We start from the raw sequence: 25,148 nt of genomic DNA, 5'->3' as shown, positions 1-25,148 counted from the left end.
GCTCATTCACAAACTGTCTATTTATGTCGTTCTCTCAAAGGCATGGATTAGGCAGTAAAGACTGTTTGTGTCACTCTGATGAATGGGCATTGATAGCTGAGAGTCAGAGTGCCCTATTAGACTGTATTTCATGAAGATTATGAAGGATTAGGCATTATCAGCAGGACAAACATGTTTTGTTACCCAGTGTAAGAAAAGAGCAGTTTGTCATAGTTGGGATTGCAATATTGCTGTGGACATTGGGTTTACATTCAGTTGAGGGGTATTTTTCCACTCAGATCAACTACTGACTTAGGCCTTCCTAATGCAATGGTATCTGAATAGAGATATCTGCATTTGCTCACCTAAAGGGAATCCCACAAAATGCTGTAAATCCAGAAGTTCCTCATTTTTGTCAAGTTTATGTTTAGATTTTATTGTCACTACTCATGCCACTATTGTTGCAGCTACTCATACACAGGTGAGAGAGGGATCGGGTGTGTAAATCACCCTTGAATGTGTTCTGAGTCAGATAGGCTCTGGGTGCCAGCTAGTATTTACTGGGGTGGGGTGTGTAAATCACATGTGAATGTGTCCAGGCCGAGAGATTCTGGGTCTCAGCTAGTTTGAGAGTGGCCAGGTGTGTAAATCACCCTTGAATGTGTTCAGTCAAATAGGCTCTGGGTTCCAGCTAGTTTAACTGGGGTGGGGTGTGTAAATCACACGTGAATGTGTCCAGGCGGAGAGGTTCTATGTTAACTGTTTACAGTTGGTAGATGAAAGCGTAATGTTTATCATAAGTCAACATGCCAGCCTGATACGTGCTGTAATAAATAATGATTACTTACATTGTATCATGCTACTGTAACATTTTTGTTTGAGTTAAAAGGCCGCAATTTACATTCATGACTCATATGTTTGATGTTAGCAGTCATAATAAATCAACTTGCTTCGTCAACACCGGCTTAATTAGGTTTTTGCAAAAAAAACATTTTGTAGGTTAGAAAAACAAGTTTGAGTGAAATCTGCATTGTGAAGCTTTTGTATCAGTTTTGATGTTTACAGCACCTTTCCTTTTCATATATATATTTCAAGGTTCACATCCTGTCGAGAATTAGATGAACTATTTATTAACTATTCATTAACTTAGTTCATGAACAGTTCATGAACTATATATTCATGAATGGCAAATTGGACAAATCAAGTTCATGAACTAAATTGGAGTTTATGAACTTGAAAGTTCCTGTGTAAGGTGACACTGTGTGTCTGGGGGATGTTCCTGCCATTGCATCTGCCAACCTTATAGGCCACCTTTCGTTCATCTGTCACCATTTAAGTTTTAAGATGACTGGACACTTCTGGTATGGAAGTGATTTATTGGCCTGGCCTTTTTTTGTAATACTTAGCCATTTATATCTTTTTATATTATCTTTGTTTCAAAATCAGCTAAAATTGGTTGAAGCAGCAATTTCTGTACTAGGAAAACTTGCACAGGGGTATTGTATTGAGGACTGAAAATAAATCACAAACCTATTGAAAAAAATGCATGTTACCCTGGCTAATAAACTAAGTCTGGGTCTTGTCTTTTGTTGTGGTAGTTTCTTGAGTTTATCAGCTTTGCATGGAATCAATTGTTATACAAATTACATTTTGGATAGACATGTAGAAAACTCGTATCTTCCTGACTGTAACTGTTTGCCTGAGTAAGTTACTTTGATATCAACATAAATTGAATGTATACAATTTTTTTAACTCAAGAATTTTTGTTCAAATAACATAATTAAAAGGCTGTTTATCTTTATGTTTTTACCCCAATTCTTGACATAGCTGCTCAAATTCCCATCATGCATGCTTCTTCCAACCTCTGGCATGTTGAGATGTGTGTTTATGTTTTGTTTTGCTTTTGTTCCAAGACAGTCTGTATAAGTCAAGGTAGAATGTAGGTTGTTGTGTTGGAATAAGTACTTTAGATGTCTACAGTATAATCTCCTTAAAAATGTGCATGACTTATATTTACTCAATGAAAAATAGATTGTGAAACCATGCATGTATTTCAGGCATACTGTAGGACAATGTAGGACAAGGTGTTTCTATTAATTGAGGGCCACCATATGTCGCAGCTGTATGGATAGTGGACTGTAGTCTTATCACTGTTCTTTTCTGGTAAAAAGATCTGTTAAATTATTGCTGATAATTAATGCATGAAAATTTTACCTTAACAATGAAATGTTGCAGTGATACCCTCGTTCAACAAATCATTGTTAACTGCAATGAAAATTGGATTGTGAAATTTCATTCAAAGACTAAAAATTCCTATCTAAGACATGAAAAGCAATATAAGTTTCAATAAATTCAGACTTCTTAAGTGATATGATGTCAAACTTGATCGGACATGATGTGGGGATCTTTATCCTAAAATGTGCTCAACAGCCATATAATGTGTTCTATATCCATTTATCGAGGCTCAAATCTTGTTAGTGGTCCTCTTGAAATCCCGGCTGAGGAGGGATTGCTCGGCCTTGATTGTTTGTCTTCCATTTCTTTTCAAGTGGGCTCTCATTGAAATCATGATCAATTTCATTTCCATCCATACTTGATAAAGCGTCCTCAATTTTGGGTATAATTGGACAATAATGCCACCACTGGATGTCCCTCTGTGTTTTATTCAAATAAAACCCTCATTATAGTCGCAAGTTACCAAAAGTCCAAATAGCTTCAATTTGGTGTCCCATTGCAAAATTTGCTGAAGGGAACATGTATTTCAGACACTTCTACTTTATGGAATTTTACTATATTGGCAGGTGGCGGAATCTTCATTAAATGTTCTTGGCCTGAATAGCAGATTTGTATTTGGAAATAACTTTTGAAATGTGGCCTGTATTTTCCTTGTACGTTTGTGTCTCAGTATTGAAACTATTTGCAATTGTGTATCAGTATTTGAAATGAGAGGAGTGTGCACCAATGTCATGTTAGACTTCCTACTTCATTATATTTTAGTCACACTATTTTAATTGTACTGAAAATGAGCTGTTAAGAAGTTCATTTATTTTAATTCTATTTTATTTAAATAAAAGTCTGATATCTTCAGCTCAGTTTTGGTTTATAAACATGGTTAGATGTTTGTAATGTAGAATATTATACCTTACATAAATGTGTCCATTCTTTGTATATTGTAATAAAGTCGATCGGTCCGAATATCACAGTATTTTTGAAAAAAATCCTTTTTTATGACATCAGCGGTCCACATCATCAATTTTTGGAAGGTCCACATTCCTCGATTTCTCAAATAAGCCCTTACAATTGTGATATTAGATAAAATAACGAGCCATACTTACGTTTTATGATGATATCTGTTCTTTTGCTCTAGCTTGGAAGTGTCATTGGCTCTTTTTATACACAGCTCCTAAAAGAGCTGGAACCACAGTTTCGCAGCCGTGTAATAATGTCATAATGACCCTCAGTGGTGTGTAAAATTTCTTAAATATATTGCTTGTTACTGAGCCTATGTCCATGCTTAGATCCTTGTAATTTAGAATATGTCACTTAGATGTTTGTAATGTAGCCTATGTCCATGCTTAGATGTTTGTAATGTAGCCTTTGTCCATTCTTATATGTTAGTTATGTAGTCTATGTCCATGCTTAGATGTTTGTAATGTAGCCTTTGTCCATTCTTATATGTTAGTTATGTAGTCTATGTCCATGCTTAGATGTTTGTATGTAGCCTTTGTCCATTCTTAGATGTTAGTTATGTAGCCTATGTCCATGCTTAGATGTTTGTTATGTAGACATGTCCATGCTTAGACGTTTGTAATGTAGCCATGTCCATGCTTAGCCATGTCCATGCTTAGATGTTTGTAATGTAGGCATGTCCATGCTTAGATGTTTGTAATGTAGCTATGTCCATGCTTAGATGTTTGTAATGTAGCATATGTCCATTCTTAGATGTTTGTAATGTAGCCATGTCCATGCTTAGATGTTTGTAATGTAGGCATGTCCATGCTTAGATGTTTGTAATGTAGCTATGTCCATGCTTAGATGTTTGTAATGTAGCATATGTCCATTCTTAGATGTTTAAAATGTAGTATATGTACATGCATAGATGTTTGTAATGTAGTCTATGTCCATGCTTAGAAGTTTGAAATGTAGTGTATGTCCATGCTTAGATGTTTGTAATGTAGTCTCTGTCCATGCTAAGATGTTTGTAATGTAGCCTATGTCCATGCTAAGATATTTGTAATGTAGCATAACAAGTGTCCATGCTTAGGTCATGTTACATAACGAAAGTCCTACGTAGCATGTGTTTATTCTCTGTATATTCAGTATTCAATACATGATTCTGTCTTTAGGATTATTATTGTATTCACATTTAAATGGGAATGGTCCAGGTTTTGTTCTGTTGTCAACAGGAATTATTTAGAACTAAGTACAAATGTGTCTTGAATTCTTTCTTTTTAATGGCCCACCTAGAAACTTGTTTTATTTTTTTTGTGGTTGAAGAATTCAAAAAATCAATTAAGACAAGTGCTTCCACTCAATCTGTCAAAATAGAAACAGTATCATACATGCCATATCCCCCGGCAGGGGAAAAAATCCCCGGAATTTCGATCCATCCCCCGGTCTCCCGGCGGGAGATAAAAATCCCCCGGAATTATAAAAAAAAATAAAAAAAAAATTTTTTTTTTTTTTTTTAGAAATTTTACATCAGGCAATAATGACAAAGTAAGTGAAACCACAGTATGTTACTGATTGTAAAGAAACAACTCCACAAGGGTGAAATGCCAAAAGGAAACTTTTACAACAAGTGATCAATTAATTTGTAGTAATTATCAAAGGCAAAGAAATATTACTATTTTGGAAGGAAGAAATTAATAATATTTATTCTATTCTCTTATTGTCTGAAAGTCATCAAGCTGATAGAATTAAGCACAATTTTTTAAAAGACTTTGGAGGAAGGTAAATTTAATTTAATTGTCTCGAAAACATATTTTTCCAATGACATATTTTGTTCTGCAAGTGCATTACAGTATGACATGACAGTGTATCATAAGAATATGATAAATCATGACATAAAATAATCCTGTATAATGAAAAAGTTAAGAGGTTTTCAAAGCAAACTATATGTGAATACATTTTTTCGTACTTGCGTCTAAAAATACTTTAAAATTTCGCCAACTTAGACCTGCTAAAAAAATCCCCCTGAATACAACCAAAATCCCCCTGAATTTTCAGCCTTTTGAACAAATCCCCCTGAATGGTCTCCAGAAAATATGGCATGTATGCAGTATCAATAATTTTGAATGACGCTTTAAAGGCAATTTTAATTTTCAAAGTTGACTAAGGTCTTTTGTCAAATAAAGAAACATTTGTCTAGAGGAAGAACTTAACACCTTTGAGAAGGAAGACATTGTAATCAAATACTGCTTGAGAATGGGAGAGCTTACATAAATACTGGAGAATTTCATGACTAGCTTAAATTGGTCTTATAACATGAAAAGAGAGATTTTGACAATAAAATCTGATGAGAAGTTTTCAGAAAAGATGTTAGATTTCTGTTTTGGATTAGGCATGTCATGATACAAATCAAGATAATCTATTTTAAAGATTTAACTCTGATAAAAAATACACTGAGTGAAACAAGAGATACATTTCATAAATCATGCAATATGATATGACCGATTTTGAAACTGTAACAAATTGGTTGAGTGCACATATTTCCTGATTATTTCACCAGTTAATTATGTGATTGCAGATAACACTTTTCCTGCTATTTTTTTGTTCTTTCTTACATTGTGCTTGATTACAACAAAGAAATATTTGAAGGTGTGTTCTTCATGTTCAGCATGTTAACAGTGTGTACGCCCAAGCCAGTGAGCGTTAATATCAGATGAAATCATAAAACATTGTACCACCAGTGTCGTATACATATATTAATTTCATCAGGTCCGCTTAAATTTTTTCTGTATCATGTTGAAAAAATGAAAAGATGACAAAAATATATCAACACTTTCAGTTGATGTCGGTGTAATGGTGACAATTAATATTTTTGAAAATCAAAATGCTTATATAGATAAAGGCATATACAACATCCACTTGCTTTGAATATAATAATTGATGTTCTTGTTGTGCACCGTATATCATATAAGCATTATATTTTTCAAGATAGTATAATTAATTATAACAATTTGGTGATGAATGATAAAAAAATTCTGAATGGTTGCCTTTAAATAATTTTAAATTTGAGATTATTCTGTCCTTCATTGTAAATTTCTCATTCGACGAATGTGAACCTCTTTAAAATATACTCTAGTTAGTTGAGAAAAAACAAACTTTCTGCACAATGATGAAATAATCAAGCAATCATGCTAGACCACCAAGGTATATTGCTCAGTGTTTGTCCATGTTTGTAAATGTCTCACAAAAGTTAACACAAGTTTGCTCAACTCGAAGATTCCTGCTGTGTTTATACAATGCAGCTCAGTGTCACTCGTTGTACAAAGCATACAGCAGAGCTAAATATTTGCATACACAAAGTTGAGCTTTTGTAATTTTCTGTCAGAAATTACTCTCTTTCCTTATATTTATACGAACAATATTTTAATAGTAGTGTTGTTGTATTATTCTGTGAATTTTTTATTAACATTATGGTAAAAAGGTTAAAAGGATCCCATAGATATTGGATGTTCATTCTAAAGTTGCATGTCAAACTAATCTTATAACAATAACTGTCAATAATGTGTTAACCTCATCAACAAGGTACCTCCTTGAGCTAGGACACAGAGCATCAGCAGAGAGCATTGCCTACTTCAGCTAGACACAGAGCACCAGAAAGCATTGTCTATCGTTCTTCAGCTAGGACACATGGCAACAGCAGATGGCATTCCCTACTTCAGCTAGACACAGAGCACCAGAAAGCATTGTCTATCGTTCTTCAGCTAGGACACATGGCAACAGCAGATGGCATTCCCTACTTCAGCTAGGACACAGAGTGCAAGCAGAGTATTGTCTATCATACTTCAGCTAGGACACAGAGCAACAACAGAGAGCATTGTCTATCATACTTCAGCTAGGACACAGAGCATCAACAGAGAGCATTGTCTATCATACTTCAGCTAGTACACAGAGCAACAACAGAGAGCATTGTCTATCATACTTCAGCTAGTACACAGAGCAACAACAGAGAGCATTGTCTATCATACTTCAGCTAGGACACAGAGCAACAACAGAGAGCATTGTCTATCATACTTCAGCTAGTACACAGAGCAACAACAGAGAGCTTTGTCTACCTTACTTCACCTAGAACATAGAGTGCCAGCATATCATTGTCTATTGTACTTCAGCTAGGACACAGAATATCAGCAGAGATCATTGCTTACTTCAGCTAAACCCTGAGAGCTAGCAGAGCATTATCTACCATACTTGAGCTAAAAAAAAGAGCGCCAGCAAAGCATTGTCTACCATACTTCAGCTAGGACACAGAGTCTAGCAGAGAGTATTTTCTACTGTACTTAAGTTAATCCTCCAAAAGACCAAACAGAGCCTAGCTGTAGGCATGCAGTCAGAATCTAAGATTGTAGGAGAATGATTTTAAAAGTCAGTGGGATAAAATGATGTTCAAGTAACTGTCTTCTATAACAACAGTGTTTAAAACAAGGGGTACATGATAAAATATTACTGAATTTGTATTAGTTGATTCGTGTTTGACTAACAAAACATTTTTGGTCCTTAATAGATAATCATCAAATTCAAAACTTGTATCACTTATTTTACCTCAGCACTTAAGTCTTGCTCTTTCGCATCTTTAATTTTTAGCAGTGCTCACTTTTCTACAATGGAAGCAGCCTCACAATAAATGTATTGTATGATTTAAAAGCAACGGGCCTTATCCTCAATTTTAAAATTATAAAAAGGAAAAGAAAAAAGTATGCGACGAAAATGTATGTAGTACCACAAATATACAAAAAAATAAATTCAGCCAAATTTAACCAGCATAAAACAAGTTGAAAATGAGGATTTTCAATTTCTGGTTTATAATGATTGAAATATCTATTTTTAGCTCGACTATTCGAAGAATAAGGAGAGCTTAGATACTACTCACCCTGAAGCGTCGGCGTTGGTGTCACACCCTCAGGTTAAGGTTTTGCGTGCAAGCACACATAGGTTAATATCTCAGCAACTACTTGAGGTATTGCATTGAGACTTGATACAATGGTACTCAACCATCCAACCTACTTAATTAACCAAGTTATATAACTCTAGTTTGCATTTAATGCAAAAAATAGGCCTTTATTATTTGACTTAGAAATTCTGGTTAAGGTTTCCGTGCAAGCACACATAGGTTAATATCTCAGCAACTACTTGAGGTATTGCATTGAGACTCGATACAATGTTACTCAACCATCCAACCTACTTAATAAACCAAGTTATTTAACTCTAGTTTGCATTTAATGCAAATAATAGGCCTGATTATTTGACTTAGAAATTCTGGTTAAGGTTTTGTGTGCAACACATAGGTTAATATCTCAGCAACTACTTGATGTATTGCATTGAGACTTGATACAATGGTACTCAACCATTCAACATACTTAATAAATCAGAAAAGATAACTTTTGTTTGCATTTAATGCAAATAATTGCCCTTTATTATTGGACTTAGAAATTGTGGTTAAGGTTTTGCGTGCAAGCACACATAGGTTAATATCTCAGCAACTACTTGAGGTATTGCATTGAGACTTGATACAATGGTACTCAACCATCCAACATACTTAATTTACCAAGTTAGATAACTGTAGTTTGCATTTAATGCAATTAATTGCCCTTTATTATTAGACTTAGAAATTCAGGTTAAGGTTTTGCATGTAACCACATTTATGTTAATATTGCATTGAAATCTAAGCTAACAGTGATCCATGCATGTTTTGCCAAAACTTTTCAATCATTACACTGAAAAGCGGTGGAATAGTCGAGCACGCTGTCTCTGTGACAGCTCTTGTTATATGTATTTGGTACTATTGCGTTATGTAACGGATAATAAAGTATTTCCATTTTAAAAATAGACCTGGGCAATCTGCATGCATGCCCTCTAAACGTTCGCTCCACCACCTAAAAGAGACCATAGTGAAAATTAGAGAAAACCACTTCCGGGCTAGAGCAGACGCACTGTTATGTTGACAAAGGTGAGCATGACCAACTCTTATTTCCCTTTATAAAAAGAAATAGGGATCTTTTCGAAAATCAGGGAATGTTGTGCCACTGAAAGGATGATGTATTGAAGCTTCAATATACAGTTTCATTTTTTAAACATGTAATTTTTTCTGGCTAGAACTTTATTCCCAGCAAACAATGTTGCAATATTCAACAAAATGTCTTTTTGACTTAATTTTGTTCTTCCATTGCTTTTAGGTAGAATTTCAATGTTGCATTTTAATCAAATACTGGTTGTAAGTGACTGCTATATGCTGCTTCGTTTGGTTGTGGAGTAAGTGTTTAGAGGGCATGGTATGAAAAAGTTTATTTTGCAATTTTCTTTTCACTGTACACTGATGATATTATAAGATGTACAGTACAAGAAGTGTGTAACTAATTTATGTTTTATTAGGTATATGCAAAAGTTTGATCTTGGCTGCCTTAAGCAGAAAGGCAATATGCTTATTTGTATTCTCATGGCCAAATATTTGAGTAACCCTGCCTTAAAGTTTTGTGTTGTTACATATACTGTTCTCTGTGTCCCTAGATGGCCTTTGCCTCCGAATGTGCACTAAATCATTCCAAACAAGCCAATGTGTCCGGCTTTATTGGCCAAAGTGACAAAATAGGAGACAATCTGAACAAACATGACTTGTTTATTGCAACACCCAGTATTAAAGTATGTACTGTACTATAAAAAAAATAAATGGCAGTTAGGCATCATAATAAATGCTGTGAGATTGTTTTTGCCTGTTCCTTGTGTTTTTGTATATTTTCATCTATATTATACTGTATGGTATCAGGTCTGTCATTAGCTGATTTGGGGTTGTTGTTTTTAAACCTCCGCCACAGAGTGGGGAGGGGATTAATATAAGGAAAGCACTTGATTGGTCCATCAGTCTGTCTGTAACATTTCGTGTCTGGTCATATGGGACCTTTTTAAGGTCAAAAGTACACATGCTTGTGTCTTGGCTATAACTTATGCATAGATGAATTACCATATAACTTGGTATAAACGTTGTCTTCATTGAGATGATGTGCAGTGACCTTGACCTTGGTCCATACTTCAAAGGTCAAGGTCACACGAGACATTTAAAGGTCAGAATTAAAAGTGTTTGTTAATTGAAAGGGTTAAACAAGTTCATTATGTGCAACAAGTTTAAGATTTTAATAAACCATGGACACAAATGTGATAATACTTATAACATGTATTCTCTTCGATAGCAGTAAAACAATGGTATGACATCAACACATTATATTATCACTTTATTGAAAATACTTATCGCTTGCTATTTCATCGATGTTATAAATCAGAGACTCATTTTCCTTCTTTTTTTAGCCAAAATAACCTTGACATTGATTTTACCCACACTAAACATAATCTGAATATCTTGAACATATATATATCCTTTTATAACATGTTCATATATCCAACAATATTTAGGTTACAGATCAAACAATTTGTGTTTCCTATTTTCCCATGCATGATCAGTGGAAGTGTACAAGAGAAAAACAAATTGTTTTTAAAAACAACAGCGGGGGATATAGCAGCCTTTAATGGACTGCCTTGTTTAAGAATAAAAGTTGGGTTATTGAGGTCATCTTCAGTGGCAGTTGCTTGTTATAACTTAAAAAGATATTCAAACGGAATTGGTACACATGTTACCATAGAAAATATGCATGTAATATTGCAAAGCTAATTGTGCCCACCTAGACTCCTGAATTTGAGTTATGCCCCTTGTTTGACTGAAAAAAGAACATGTGCTATATGATTTGAAGGCACTCTAGAATACATTTTCCCTGGAAGATTTAGGTCTTTTTTCCTTCTTGGCAAAAAAGTGTACTTAAAGCCAACAATGAAGGGTTAATGCACACATTTACATTTAAAGCAAACACAATTTTTATCCCCCGCCGAATCGAAGGTTTTGGGAGGGGGATATTGTTTTAGCATTGTCTGTCCGTCTGTCATTCTGTCCGCCCGTCCTACCGTCCGTCCGGAACCATATCTTGGTAGGCATTGATCAGAAAATGTTCAAACTTGGTCATAATGTTCCCCTTGATCAAATTTCGACCACTTGTAAAAGTGTGTCACATGGTGTCAAAAACAAGGTCACTAAGTCAAATCTTAGAAAAATCTTTGGAACTAACTAGAGGCATTATACATGGTCAAATATTCATGAAACTATCAAAAACTAGGTCACTAGCTCAAATCTTAGAAAAAATCTTTGGAAAACATTAGAGGCATTATGTATGGTCTAATATTCATGAAACGTGATCAAAATGTTTTCCTTGATGAACTCTGACATGTTTAAAACTGGGTCACATGTGATAAAAAATTAGAAAACTGGGTCACATGTGATAAAAAATTAGGTCACTAGGTCAAATCTTACAAAAATCTTATCCAAAACAATTTCATGGTAGTGATTTGTCGGATTGTCTTCAAACATGTATGACTGAACACATGATAATAAATATATGTATTTTATGATGATTTACTTCCATCAATTTCCATTTTAATTGATTATGATAGGTTATAATCAATAATGACACCAACATGAAGCTCCTATGAGCTTGAAAATAACACACAGTGAACATGATCAACAGGTACCTTAAAATGTCATTTTCCACTACTGTTATCACTTCAGACATACATGTATCTAAACTTTCACTTTGAAATCATTCAAATTCATAGAAACTATTTCAAATGTTACTCTACATACAGAACTTTTATTTCAAATAATTCCAAACAAACTCAAACTTATATCCAACCTGCATAACGATCCATTTCTCTGCAGCCATATTAGATGTAATTATATAGGAATATTCCACCTACTTTTCATTTCCAATCCATGAAATTTGCCTAATGAGGCGGGGGATATCAATTCAACGAATTTGCTTGTTACCATTGATAATTACACTCATAATCTCCCCCCTCTCCATGCTTGGCGATATTACATGTACGGTGTGTGTTTGAGTGTGGGGGGGATTGAGCCTTGCCATCGGGTTTGACCCATTCAGTAAGAAATATCCCGAGCCATTTATACCGAAGTTCTCCCCATCATTAGCCAAGCTAGTAGCTCATAGTATGTGCCCTCAGTGAGCTACCATTGATCACTGTCTGCTCAACATGATATTATCAGGGTGACAAACATGAAATGATGTGACCTCATCTCAAGTTCAACCCTGGTTCATGCTGCTGGTTACAATGGATGACCATGGTGTATACCCCTTCATGTATGTGTGGTTTTGTTGTATGCTCCTTCATTGAGGAGTTTGCAGGAGTTAACATAAGTGTCACTCATTGGCTGTGTTCAAATGTTAATTGAAAGAAAAATGCTTATAACAAGCATAATTGAATGTGCTGATATTAACTGTTTTTATATTTTTTATGAAATTGTAGCTACTAGGATTTGAAAGTGTTTTGTTTTTCTTTGGTATATGATATGAACTTAATTCTTTTAAGGAAAGCATATCTATAGGTTTATAGTGTTTTGTCTTGTCAATAATTTATTGTTTTCAAAAAAGTGCTTGGCATTAAAGAATGGAAACACCTATCATTGTCTAAGTTGACCATGTCTGTTCTGAATTGTTCTGGTAAACTAGATGCTTATAATCATGAACAGTATTGACAAAAGTGACACTCTTATTCAGAATCAATACACAGACATGTAAAATACACATACATTTTGAGTGATAAACCTTTAACTACTCACTAAATAATGCATTTATGGAAAATATTAATTATTGATAACAAGACTGCAACCTTATAATTAATCTGAAAACGCCAATATATTAAATGATAGGTGAATATGCTAAAAGATTGACTGTGATCTACTATTGTCACATAAGGTAGAAATAACGAGTTTTCTGCACCTTTCTTTCAAATCAAACTCGGTATCCTTCATAAGAACCATTGTTTTCAACCTTTATTCATCCTTTTTGGTATATTAAAATAATTGTATTAACTGTGGTAAATCTTTTGGGAGTAAGAGAGCATCTTTAAGTGTTGTCCTGTGTGTCCTAACCTCTGGTCGTTTGAAGTGCTTTTCAGTCAGAGATATTGATATTGTGAATTATTTCTATTTTCAGCAAGATGTTAAAGTCGAGCCAATTGAGAAGTTCTATAGTTTAAGCCGGACTTTACATGGAGGAGTAATAAGTTATTGATTGACCAATCAAAATGAGTGTAACATAAAGCAGTAGAGAAAGGGGGAGGAGCAAAGAGTTTAGGTAAGAATTTGAGCTCTTTAATAAATAAATAGTAGCGGAAAGTGTGTCATTCATATTCGTAAAGCACGCTTGTTGTAGATTGTAATAATTTATTGATAGTAAAGTGAACGAACCATATATGGACAAATTAATAACAGATGGACTAGAATAAAGTGATAACGTTTAATAGGACTAGAGTAAAGTGATAATGTAGGATTTTTTATTTAAGTTACATTAGTTCAGTGATTTTTCTTTGTGCTAGTTTGTAAGGATATTTTATTTCTTAAACGGTAAGTTTCATTTGTATTTTAACTTCCCACGTGTATTATATTGACATTTATACAATACATCTTTCATGCTTTAAAAGTTTTGACTCATGCAGAAGGGTTGTGTTGAAAGTTAAAATGCAGTGGAAAATTATGCTGCTATCAACTTTTTCAAAATGCATTATTAGTCTTTTTTGTACAATATTTTATTCTTTCTTTTATATCAACATTCTTTGAATAGTTTTTTATTTGATTGTGTCGTTTGAGATGATTATGATGCTTGTACTGATGTTGTTAGTAATAACGGTGCTTGTGATTATGTTGCTTGTGATGATGATAATAAGGATGATGATGATGATGATGATGATGATGATGATGTTGCTTCTTGAGACTGTTATCGTGGTGAATTGATGATGGTGATGAGACCAGATGATGCTGTTGAGATCTGGTGATGATGATGATGATAATGATGATGTGATGATGATGATGATGATGATGATGATGATGATGATGATGATGTTGATGATGATGATGATGATGATGATGATGATGATGATGATGATGATGATGATGATGAAGACCATTGATGATGATGATGATGGTGATGGTGATGGTATGATGTAAATGTACTTACCAAATGGTAGATCTTTGATAATATTAAATTCTGTTTGATTCTAATATTTATGTAAAATGGGTGTGCCAAGTTTTGAAATTGCTCATGTACATTGATCTTCAGCCTTCTGTGACAGATTAAAAGTATTATGTCAAACATACTAAGATCAAATACATATTTGTATAAGGTAGAGTTAAATGCATGGATGGTTTTCTATGCAAGGCTCACATGATGTAAGCTGATTCCTCCACAAACCTGTCTGCAGTGTATGGACAACTGCTCATGATGATACCTGGAGTATGGTGTTCCATCATGTGTCTTTGTTATTTGACAAAGATACTAATATCATCTCTTTGTGAGGGCTATAAATGAGCTAGGTGTCCATTTTCCTATTTATACCAATTGGGGGAGATTTGCTCAGTTAACTGTACTGTACTACATGTTTTACTGCATGTTTTAATTGATATAAACCAGTTTTGTTTGAATATTTTATTGGGACCTGAAAGTACAAATATATTTTTGTTTTGGTGTTTACTTCTCAGCAAGACAGAGTTCAAGAATTGGTTTGGTATAACAAATTATAAGTATATAAATGCAAGCTAATGTACATGTGTTTATATTACAATAAATAAGGTACTAAGTTTGATCAAATGAAATATTATGGTGATGATTTAAATGATAATTACCGAGGAGGCAGACATCAAATGCATCATGTTTTTTTATCTATATCTTGATAAAACAAATAATTGGACTTTAATTGGCATAATTAATATGAGAAAGACAGCAGTTGTGTGTTAAGTAGAGACATCATTTGTCACTAGCACAATCCATGGATGCAACTTGCATGGCATTGAGGCAATAAATAACAGAAGATATCCGGATTGTTTGACAGATGATTGGCTCTATTTGAAGGTTATATTCAATACTGTTATATATTCAAATATAAATGTATGTTATGACAGTTTTGCATTGTAAATAGTTGTATCAAATTGCAGGGTGTTGGTACTTTAATAGATTGAAGCATTGTAGCAAGTTTGATAAGATTGATGACAGACTCTATTGTACCTACTGTACATGTTGTAATATCCTTGCATGATGCAGTCACAGTAGGCTTTGATGTTTTGCTCCTAGGTTAAAGGTTTCTAGTAATTACATAGCACGGTGAGTCCCTACAATAACATTGAACACCGATCACCAATCTGCTGATTGTATGATAAATGTGCTATTCACAGAGTATAATGAAGTACTTGATTAAATAAACAAAAACAACTTCAAGTTTTTTTCTGCAGTTTTTAAGCAGGGTTTTGCTCATGCAGAGGAAACTATTTTGGACTGTCAACCTCCTAGAATGCATTTTATACAGTATACAGATTTGATGGAAGCTTGGTCATAAATAAGTTCACAAAAAGACATTGATGACTGAAAATGTCACAGCTTGTGTAAAAAACATAAGACAGTACAGGGCATTTTCTATAGTACTCACGGGTCCGACTATCGGACCCATTCCCAAAGCAAAATATAAGATATTTTTCCCAATCTTCAGAAAAAAATCCCAATCAAAAAAGTATTTTCCTGTACTGGTTCATTTTCAACATCCTAATAAATTATGTGATGTAAAGTTTCTTTGATAATTGAACTCGGAAATCATTGATTTTCATCACATTCAGAGATCTGTATGGAATATTATCTGTCATGATTTATTGCAATAAATATTTACACCCGCAAGATTGATATTTTTGTGTCTTTTAAAGGGAAAATAAACTAATATTAAATCATTTCCTAATTCGCAGGAGACTAGACAGCTTTTTCTTTTAACTGTAAAATTTCCCAATTTCGTCATTTTCACAGCGCAAAATTTCCTAAAATGTCTAGGGTCTTTTTCCCAAAATGGACAGAAAAAGCCCTGCAGTAGAGGAGATTTGAAAGTATAAGAACAGGAATGCCTTCACTGGCCATTTTTAGCTCCACTGGAGCTTATGTCGTCACAGATTGTCCGTCGTGAGTGCGTGCGTGTGTGCGTGCGTGCGTGCGTGCGTAAACTTTTACTTTAAACGACATCTCCTCTGAAACTGATAAGCGGATTTTGACAAAACTTCACAGGAATGTTCCTTTGGTGGTCCTTTACCAAAATTGCTCAAATGGTTCTGGTCCATTGCACAATATGGCCGCCACAGCTAAAAATAGCAAAATCTTTAAACGACATCTCCTCTGAAACGGATAGGCAGATTTTGATGAAACTTGACAGAATTGTTCCTTTGGTGGTCCTTAACCAAAATTGCTCAAATGGTTCCGGTCCGCTGCACAACATGGCTGCCAGGGCAAAAAAATAGAAAAACCTTTAAAGAACATCTTCTCAGAAACCGATGATCAGATTTTGATGAAACTTAACAGAAATGTTCCTTGGATGGTCCTTTATCAAATTTGCTTCAATGGTTTCGGTCCACTGCACAAGATGGCCCCCAGAGGTAAAAATAGAAAAACCTTTAAACGACTTCTCCTCAGAAACCGATGATCAGATTTTGATGAAACTTGACAGAAATGTTCCTTGGGTGGTCATTAACCAAAATTTGTTAAATGGTTCCAGTCCACTGCACACCATGGCTGCCAGAGCTAAAAAATAAAAAAAACTTTATACGACTTGTCGTCGAAACCGATGACCTTTTTTCGATAAAACTTGACAGAAATGTTTGTTTGGTGCTCCTTTACTCAAATTGCCCAAATCATTTCGGTCCACTGCACAACATGGCAGCCAGAGCTATTAAAGTAAAAAAAAATTTTAAATAACTTCTCCTCAAAAATTGATGATTGTATTTCTATGAAACTTGACGAAAATGTTCGTTAGGTGGTCTTTGCTTGAACCTTTTGGCCAGTGGAGCACAGGCACTGATGTGCCTCTTGTTAACATATCTACTGTTGGAAGATAATCACATGGAGCTTTAGACACTAATGTTCCCAGTGACAAGGCGTGTAACTCTGCCTTAAATATCGGGTAAGTTATGCCCCTTTATTGAGGAGAAATACAAATGAGTGTTGGCATGTAAGTTTTGGTGCTGTTTTTACATTGTTTTTTGCCTTTTGGCCACAAGGTAGGACTGACATGAGGCATATTCCGATTCAAAACACTTGACGTGAGTGTCATGGGTTATTTTAAAGAAAGGCAAATATGACTGCAAGGTTTTCAGTGTACTTCAAATATGGGGGCAGGGGGTGACTTTTTCTTAGATGACTGTTTGACCATTGAATATGAGTTCATGCTCTTTCTTTTTTATATTGGACCATAAACCCATGTTTCTAGACAAACCATGAACAAGATCGTAACAATTCTTCTTTTTTCAAATGTGAATGTTATTCATCCACACTGAAGTTATGAATAAATGTTCTTCCCGGACAGTACCGAACAAATACGCAGGTAAAACAAAAATTAAGGGGCATCGTAATAAAGAGGGGGCGGGCGGGGATGAAAATCTTGCAATTAATTTGAAGTCTCCTTATCCTCAAAACTATAGAAATATTTTAGCTATGGGTTAATGCTTTACCATGCAGCTCAATTTAGCTCATAAGCACTGCAGGAGAATACCAGTGTTCATAACGCTTCTTGATTAGCAGATTACAGGAATTATTTAATGCTTTTCCACCAAACATCTTCCTAGGAAATAAACAGCAGGACTTGTGTCTGTATTTATCTGAATTATGGGAAAAAACAAGGTACAACATGGCACTTTGGAATTTAATCTGGTAATGATTCTACCTACCTCACCTGCTGGTAATCAAATCTGAAGGAAATCCAATATTGCCTGACTATTACTTGAGTTCATTGATGTCTTGAGATGAAAGATTGATGTATGAACAGACTGTCATATGCATTTGTATCAAACCCTGTATAGCTTGGAAGGACAGTAGGAAACAAATGGATGCCACAGAAATGGAAATATTCTTTGATCCAATGAATCAAGAACTGTTTTGTTCTTTTAGGAGCCTTTTAATGTTGTCGTAATGCTACACTTCTATGCATAAACAAGCAATAATCACCCTTATATGCTAATTGGTTATTGATTAAGAGAGACAAGACATCTTTAATCCTATATACAAGAATATGCAGCGAGTAAATACTCGCAGCCTGGCAGAGGCACAGAGATTTTAAGTAATTTGTAGAAGCCTATATTTTGTCATGGACAATCTGCCTTCACCGCCTACAGCTAGTCTGCTGGCATCTCATATATATATATATTATGTACCCTATTGATTAAGACTTGGGAATGAGTTATGTTAGAAATTTGTTAATAAGCCAGCATGGGAAATCAAATGAGAAGATGGTGATGAATAGCTAAGAATGTTCTGCTCAGGTCTGCTTGTGATAAATGGCCAGGAAGGTCTGCTCAGGTCTGCTGGTGATGAATGGCCAGGAAGGTCTGCTCAGGTCTGCTTGTGAGGTTGGCCAGGACAGTCAGCTCAGGTCTGCAGCTGATTAATGGCCAGGAAGGTCTGCTCAGTCTGCTGGTGATGAATAGCCAGAAAGGTCTGTTCAGGTATGTAGCTGATGAATGACCAGGAACTGGTCTGCTCAGGCCTGCTGGTGATGAATGGCCAGGAAGGTCTGCTCAGGTCTGCAGCTGATTAATGGCCAGTACAGTCTGCTCAGCTAAGCTGGTGATGAATAGCCAGGAAGGTCTGCTCCGGTCAGCTGGTGATGAATGGCCAGGAAGGTCTGCTCAGGTCTGCTGGTGATGAATGGCCAGGATGGTCTGCTCAGGTCTGCTGGTGATGAATGGCCAGGAAGGTCTGCTCAGGCCTGCAGCTGATGAATGGCCAGGATGGTCTGCTCGGGTCAGCTGGTGATGAATGGCCAGGATGGTCTGATCAGGTCTGCTGGTGATGAATGGCCAGGATGGTCTGCTCGGGTCAGCTGGTGATGAATGGCCAGGATGGTCTGCTCGGGTCAGCTGGTGATGAATGGCCAGGAAGGTCTGCTCAGGTCTGCTGGTGATGAATGGCCAGGATGGTCTGCTCGGGTCAGCTGGTGATGAATGGCCAGGATGGTCTGCTCAGGCCTGCTGGTGATGAATGGCCAGGATGGTCTGCTCAGGCCTGCTGGTGATGAATGGCCAGGAAGGTCTGCTCAGGCCTGCTGGTGATGAATGGCCAGGAAGGTCTGCTCAGGTCTGCAGCTGATTAATGGCCAGTACAGTCTGCTCAGCTTAGCTGGTGATGAATAGCCAGGAAGGTCTGCTCCGGTCTGCTGGTGATGAATGGCCAGGAAGGTCTGCTCAGGTCTGCAGCTGATTAATGGCCAGGAAGGTCTGCTGGTGTTGAATGGCCAGGAAGGTCTGCTCAGGTCTGCTTGTGATGAATGGCCAGGAAGGTCTGCTCAGGTCTGCAGCTGATGAATGGCCAGGAAGGTCTGATCAGGTCTGCTGGTGATGAATAGCCAGGAAGGTCTGCTCAGGTCAGCTGGTGATGAATAGCCAGGAAGGTCTGCTCAGGTCTGCTTGTGATGATTGGCCAGGAAGGTCTGCTGGTGATGAATAGCCAGGAAGGTCTGCTCAGGTCTGCAGCTGATTAATGGCCAGGAAGGTCTGCTGGTGATGAATGGCCAGGAAGGTCTGCTGAGGTCTGCTTGTGATGAATGGCAAGGAAGGTCTGCTCAGGTCAGCTGGTGATGAATAGCCAGGAAGGTCTGCTCAGGTCTGCTTGTGATGAATGGCCAGGACAGTCTGCTCAGGTCAGCTGGTGATGAATGGCCAGGAAGGTCTGATCAGGTCTGCTGGTGATGAATGGCCAGGAAGGTCTGATCAGGTCTGCTGGTGATGAATGGCCAAGAAGGTCTGCTGAGGTCTGCTTGTGATGAATGGCAAGGAAGGTCTGCTCAGGTCAGCTGGTGATGAATAGCCAGGAAGGTCTGCTCAGGTCTGCTTGTGATGAATGGCCAGGACAGTCTGCTCAGGTCAGCTGGTGATGAATGGCCAGGAAGGTCTGCTCAGGTCTGCTGGTGATGAATGGCCAGTACAGTCTGCTCAGGTCAGCTGGTGATGAATAGCCAGGAAGGTCTGCTCAGGTCTGCCGGTGATGAATAGCCAGGAAGGTCTGCTCAGGTCTGCTTGTGATGAATGGCCAAGAAGGTCTGCTCAGGTCAGCTGGTGATGAATGGCCAGGAAGGTCTGCTCAGGTCTGCTGGTGATGAATGGCCAGGAAGGTCTGCTCAGGTCTGCTTGTGATGAATGGCCAAGAAGGTCTGCTCAGGTCAGCTGGTGATGAATGGCCAGGAAGGTCTGCTCAGGTCTGCTTGTGGTGAATGGCCAGGATGGTCTACTCAGGTCTGCTGCTGATGAATGGCCAGGATTATATGCAGCCTGCTGGTTATGAATGGCCAAGAAGGATGGCTAATTCTGTGCTTTATTTTGTGCACCATAGGTTTTCCAACTGCTATTTAGTGTTTCTCCAAGGATTCCCTATCCTTTGTTAGTTGGTAACTTTACTTAAAACTAATTTTTGCTGTTTACATAAATTATTATAGTAAAGTGTAAAGTGTGAAGTAGTGGGCACCTTAGTAGGATTTACAGTACTTTCTGAGCAATATATTAGGCCACAGCTGTTTTCGGAAATACTTAGCTCCAATTACATTAAGCTCTCGGTCGGTGTTGGGTTAAATTATGGACAACATTATAACATTCATTTTACTAAGACCATTTTACTTTTTCACATAGTTCTGATAGATTTTGTCAATATTTTGGCTCACATAGCAATTAATCTTATGTCCATCAAATCATGATGTCATTAGCATTCTTATAATTATTTGAATGTACTCATTTTATTTTTTATAACATGCAATCCTAACCTTATAATTTTGATAGTGATCAGCAATAATAATTTAGCCGTACAATTATTCAGGAATTCTTCATAATTAATAATTTTTCAGTTTGATATTATGGATATAAAGTAATATTTCTTTAGAGCTTCAGGGCTAAAAGACTATATAGCACTGGAATACCACAGATAGATGGGAATATGATAATGCATAAATATATATAATGCTGGAACATAGTTATTTAATAGAGGCTAAATTGTCTTCAATGATGATTCCTGCTGTTAATTCCTGTGTTTCCAGCACTACAAGCAGTGTGTTTAATGCATTTACAAAATCCATGTTTAAGCCAGATTGTTTGTGTGTTTAAACAGGATATTATTAAGTTCTTGAATGTTATTAATATGAAAAATGATCCGTCTATTATTCAAAGCAATTCAGTGGAAGATTTCTAAGCAACTACATTTGCTAACAAACCAACTGACTCATAAATATTCTTTGCAATTATTTTATGAGCTCATGAGTTTTTCAAGCAATTATGATTAGAAAGCCCTGGTGTCAAATCAAGTTGCCAGAGACAGTATGCACATACATAGGAAGGCCCATAACTCTCGCGATAATACTTATCACGTTGCTCTACTGGGAAATATCAGACTGGCAAGTTGCTCTACTGGGAAATATCAGACCGGCAAGTTGCTCTGCTGGGAAATATCAGACCGGCAAGTTGCTCTACTGGGAAATATCAGACCGGCAAGTTGCTCTGCTGGGAAATATCAGACCGGCAAGTTGCTCTACTGGGAAATATCAGACCGGCAAGTTGCTCTACTGGGAAATATCAGACCGGCAAGTTGCTCTACTGGGAAATATCAGACCGGCAAGTTGCTCTGCTGGGAAATATCAGACCGGCAAGTTACTCTACTGGGAAATATCAGACCGGCAAGTTGCTCTGCTGGGAAATATCAGAAATATCAGACCGGCAAGTTGCTCTACTGGGGAATATCAGACCGGCAAGTTGTTCTGCTGGGGAATATCAGACTGGCAAGTTGTTCTGCTGTGGAATATCAGACCGGCAAGTTGCTCTACTGGGGAATATCAGACCGGCAAGTTGCTCTACTGGGGAATATCAGACCGGCATTCACTGTGCAGCGCTCTAGTTTTGCTCTATAGTTTAATAAAGACATATGCATGGGTTAAAGTTTTCCGGACTGCTCCAGAAGTTCCGGATTTTCGATGTTCTCAGGGATCTCTTATCCAAATTGTGTAAATCCGTTGAGATTTCAGAGGGGGTAGTGGGTATTGGCCTACCTCAACCCTGACTTTGACTTTCAAATTGTTAAAACGAAAACGAAAGTAAATTCCAGTGATTCGATCTGTTTTGCGATTTATTTTTAGTAACGATTCGTTATTGCAAGGTGCTCGCTTACGGGTTTTATGAAGCTAGCCCGGAGCGCGTTCGGCTACGGCCGTAAATAGACTAGCTGGGTTCAACCGTTTCCGCCAATAAGTTCCGATGGGAAAGCCAATCGCTCCCAATCGGGAATGTTCGCGATCATCAAGACATTGCAGACGCTTTTTAAACGCCTAGGTAGCGTTGAATTACGATATAATACGACAATTCTGATTGGCTCACTGTATGCTGTAGTCCAATAAAATAGCTGGTCTTTGGGCGGTTAGGTGATTCTTTCAAAAAATAACAACAATATTCTTGTGATAAAAGATTGTTGCAAAAAATTTTGAAAATGAAGTTTTTACCCCCAGCGTACAACACTAAGGACTTAGAAAGTATATCATGCATTTTTTGCATGTGCATAATATATTATGTTGATATCAATTACATGGACACAAGAATAAAACATGGACACAAGAATAAAAATGTTGCTAAATTTTGAAGGTTATGTTTCATTCTAAATCTACATCTAAGAGTATGTTTAGGGTATATCCATGAACAAGAGCTGTTTACAGAAAATCATGCATTTTCTGCATGAAAATAAGTCAGTTTCTTTGGCAATCACATGATCCTGGAAAAGCGCTGTACAAGCACTCAAAACCACTAATTCCCAGGAGTTTCCGGGGGGCTTTGCCCTCCTGTGCCCCCTACCAGGGCTTTGTCCTGGACCCACTGGGGGCCCAAGCGGCCCCCAGCTAAATTATCAGGATTCTCAAGATTTCCGACTTTCACCCATGCTTATGTATGCAGGAGACTTATTTATTCTATGTTGAAGGCTGAAAGCTTTAACGGGTATTTAATGGGCTTGTTTGCCCATAATTTTCCTATGAAATGAGTAAATTGTGTGGGCATTCTATTGTTTGGGAATTTTATCTTGCATATTAATGATATATATTTGTGTTAGACAAACATTTTAATATGTGATAGGACAGTTAATGGTCTGATCAATGTTACAAATAAGCAGTCTCTGAGTAAGGAGTCAAGTCGGTTTAGAATTTGTTTTCAATATTTTTTATCCTAAATCTTATAAAGTTTGAAATTGTCAAGGTAATATTCAAAGCTTTTGTGAAATTGTCAGCTGCATGATTAAGAAACTTAAACTATAAAAATTAGCCAAACACTATTTCCAAAATATTCACATGATGTTTGGTATAAATGTTACCTTTTCACAATGGAAAAAGCTAAATTCAAAAAAGTTGTATTTTGATTTTATAAATGGACTATGAAAGTAACTAAGTTTACCAGATTTTAACTAATTTGATTTAGAGTCAATGGTGTGTGCATGGTCTGTTTATTGAACATTAAATCAAGTCAAAGATGAAAACAATATTTTAAGCTTGTGCCTTGAAGAAAATTTTGATACAGACAAATTAAGTGCTGTAAATCTTAACAATTACATGACTTGAAAGGCAAAATGACATGAAAAATTGAATGATATTTGGTAAATGAGATGAGCTAGATAACTATACATGTATACATTATAAGTTCATTTATTTGTGTTTGGTGACTGATTGCCCTAATGGGTATATATGTAAATCTTCAAAATTACTCCATAACCATGGTGTTATGATAAAAACACAAGCTTCATTAAATTCATTCCATCTTCTCTTCAACTCAGTGTTTCCATGTTGGGGTTACATAGGTACATTCTTATGTTGTCAGGCTCTGGCCACATTTAACAGCTTAGCCAGTGAATTAGTTGTTGCTGTCAGGTTCTGGCCACGTTTTGCTTTGCCAGTGATTAAATGTTTCTGTCTGGCTCTGACCATGTTTAAGTGCTTTGCCATTTTTGTTGCTGTCAGACTCTGGCCACATATTAGATCTTTGCCAGTGAATTATTTGTTTCTGTCAGGTTCTGGCAACATTTTAGAGCCATGCCAGTGGATTATTGGTGCTGTCAGGCTCTGGCCATGTTAAAAAGCTTTGCCAGTGGATTATTGTTGCTTTCAGGCTATGGCCATGTTTAAGAGCTTTGCCAGTGGATTATTGTTGCTTTCGGGCTATGGCCATGTTTAAGAGCTTTGCCAGTGGATTATTGGTGTTTTCGGGCTATGGCCATGTTTAAGAGCTTTGCCAGTGGATTATTGTTGCTTTCAGGCTATGGCCATGTTTAAGAGCTTTGCCAGTGGATTATTGGTGCTTTTAGGCTATGGCCATGTTTAAGAGCTTTGCCAGTGGATTATTGTTGCTGTCAGGCTCTGGCCACATTTAAGAGCTTTGCCAGTGGATTATTGTTGCTGTCAGGTTCTGGCCATGTTTAAGAGCTTTGCCAGTGAATAATTGGTGCTGTCAGGCTCTGGCCATGTATAAGAGCTTTGCCAGTGGATTATTGGTGCTTTCAGGCTATGGCCATGTTTAAGAGTTTTGCCAGAGGATTATTGTTGCTGTCAGGCTCTGGCAACATTTTAAAGCTTTACCAGTGAATAATTGGTGTTGTCAGGCTCTGGAAACATTTTAGAGCTTTGTCAGTAAGTATTTGTTGCTGTCTGGCTCTGGCCACGTTTAAGAGCTTTGCCAGTGTATTATTTTTGATGTCAGGCTATGGCAACATTTTAGAGCTTTGCCAGTGAATAAATGTTGCTGTCAGGCTCTGGCAATGTTTAAGAGCTTTGCCAGTGTATTATTTTTGCTGTCAGGCTATGGCAACATTTTA

At 36.8% G+C, this 25,148-nt stretch overlaps 1 protein-coding gene across 5 annotated transcripts in view; it reads left to right on the top strand.

Moving 5' to 3' along the window:
• LOC128246565 (D-glucuronyl C5-epimerase-like) overlaps positions 1 to 25,148 on the top strand; it is a 92,131-nt gene that overhangs the window by 46,071 nt on the left and 20,912 nt on the right. For 3 of the 5 annotated variants that reach the window (XM_052964824.1, XM_052964827.1, XM_052964826.1), the window contains exon 3: positions 13,251 to 13,391. The gene's annotated coding sequence lies outside the window, so the exon portion shown is untranslated. Of the gene's footprint in view, positions 1 to 9,071; positions 9,152 to 13,250; positions 13,392 to 13,430; positions 13,661 to 25,148 lie in introns of those variants that run through there. The other 2 variants (XM_052964828.1, XM_052964825.1) reach the window with 2 other exon arrangements.

This window comes from Mya arenaria, chromosome 9 (assembly GCF_026914265.1).
Source record: "Mya arenaria isolate MELC-2E11 chromosome 9, ASM2691426v1".
NCBI lineage: Eukaryota > Metazoa > Mollusca > Bivalvia > Myida > Myidae > Mya > Mya arenaria.
Note: the sequence above shows the minus strand (reverse complement) of the source record. Positions and strands in the feature narration are given on the sequence as shown.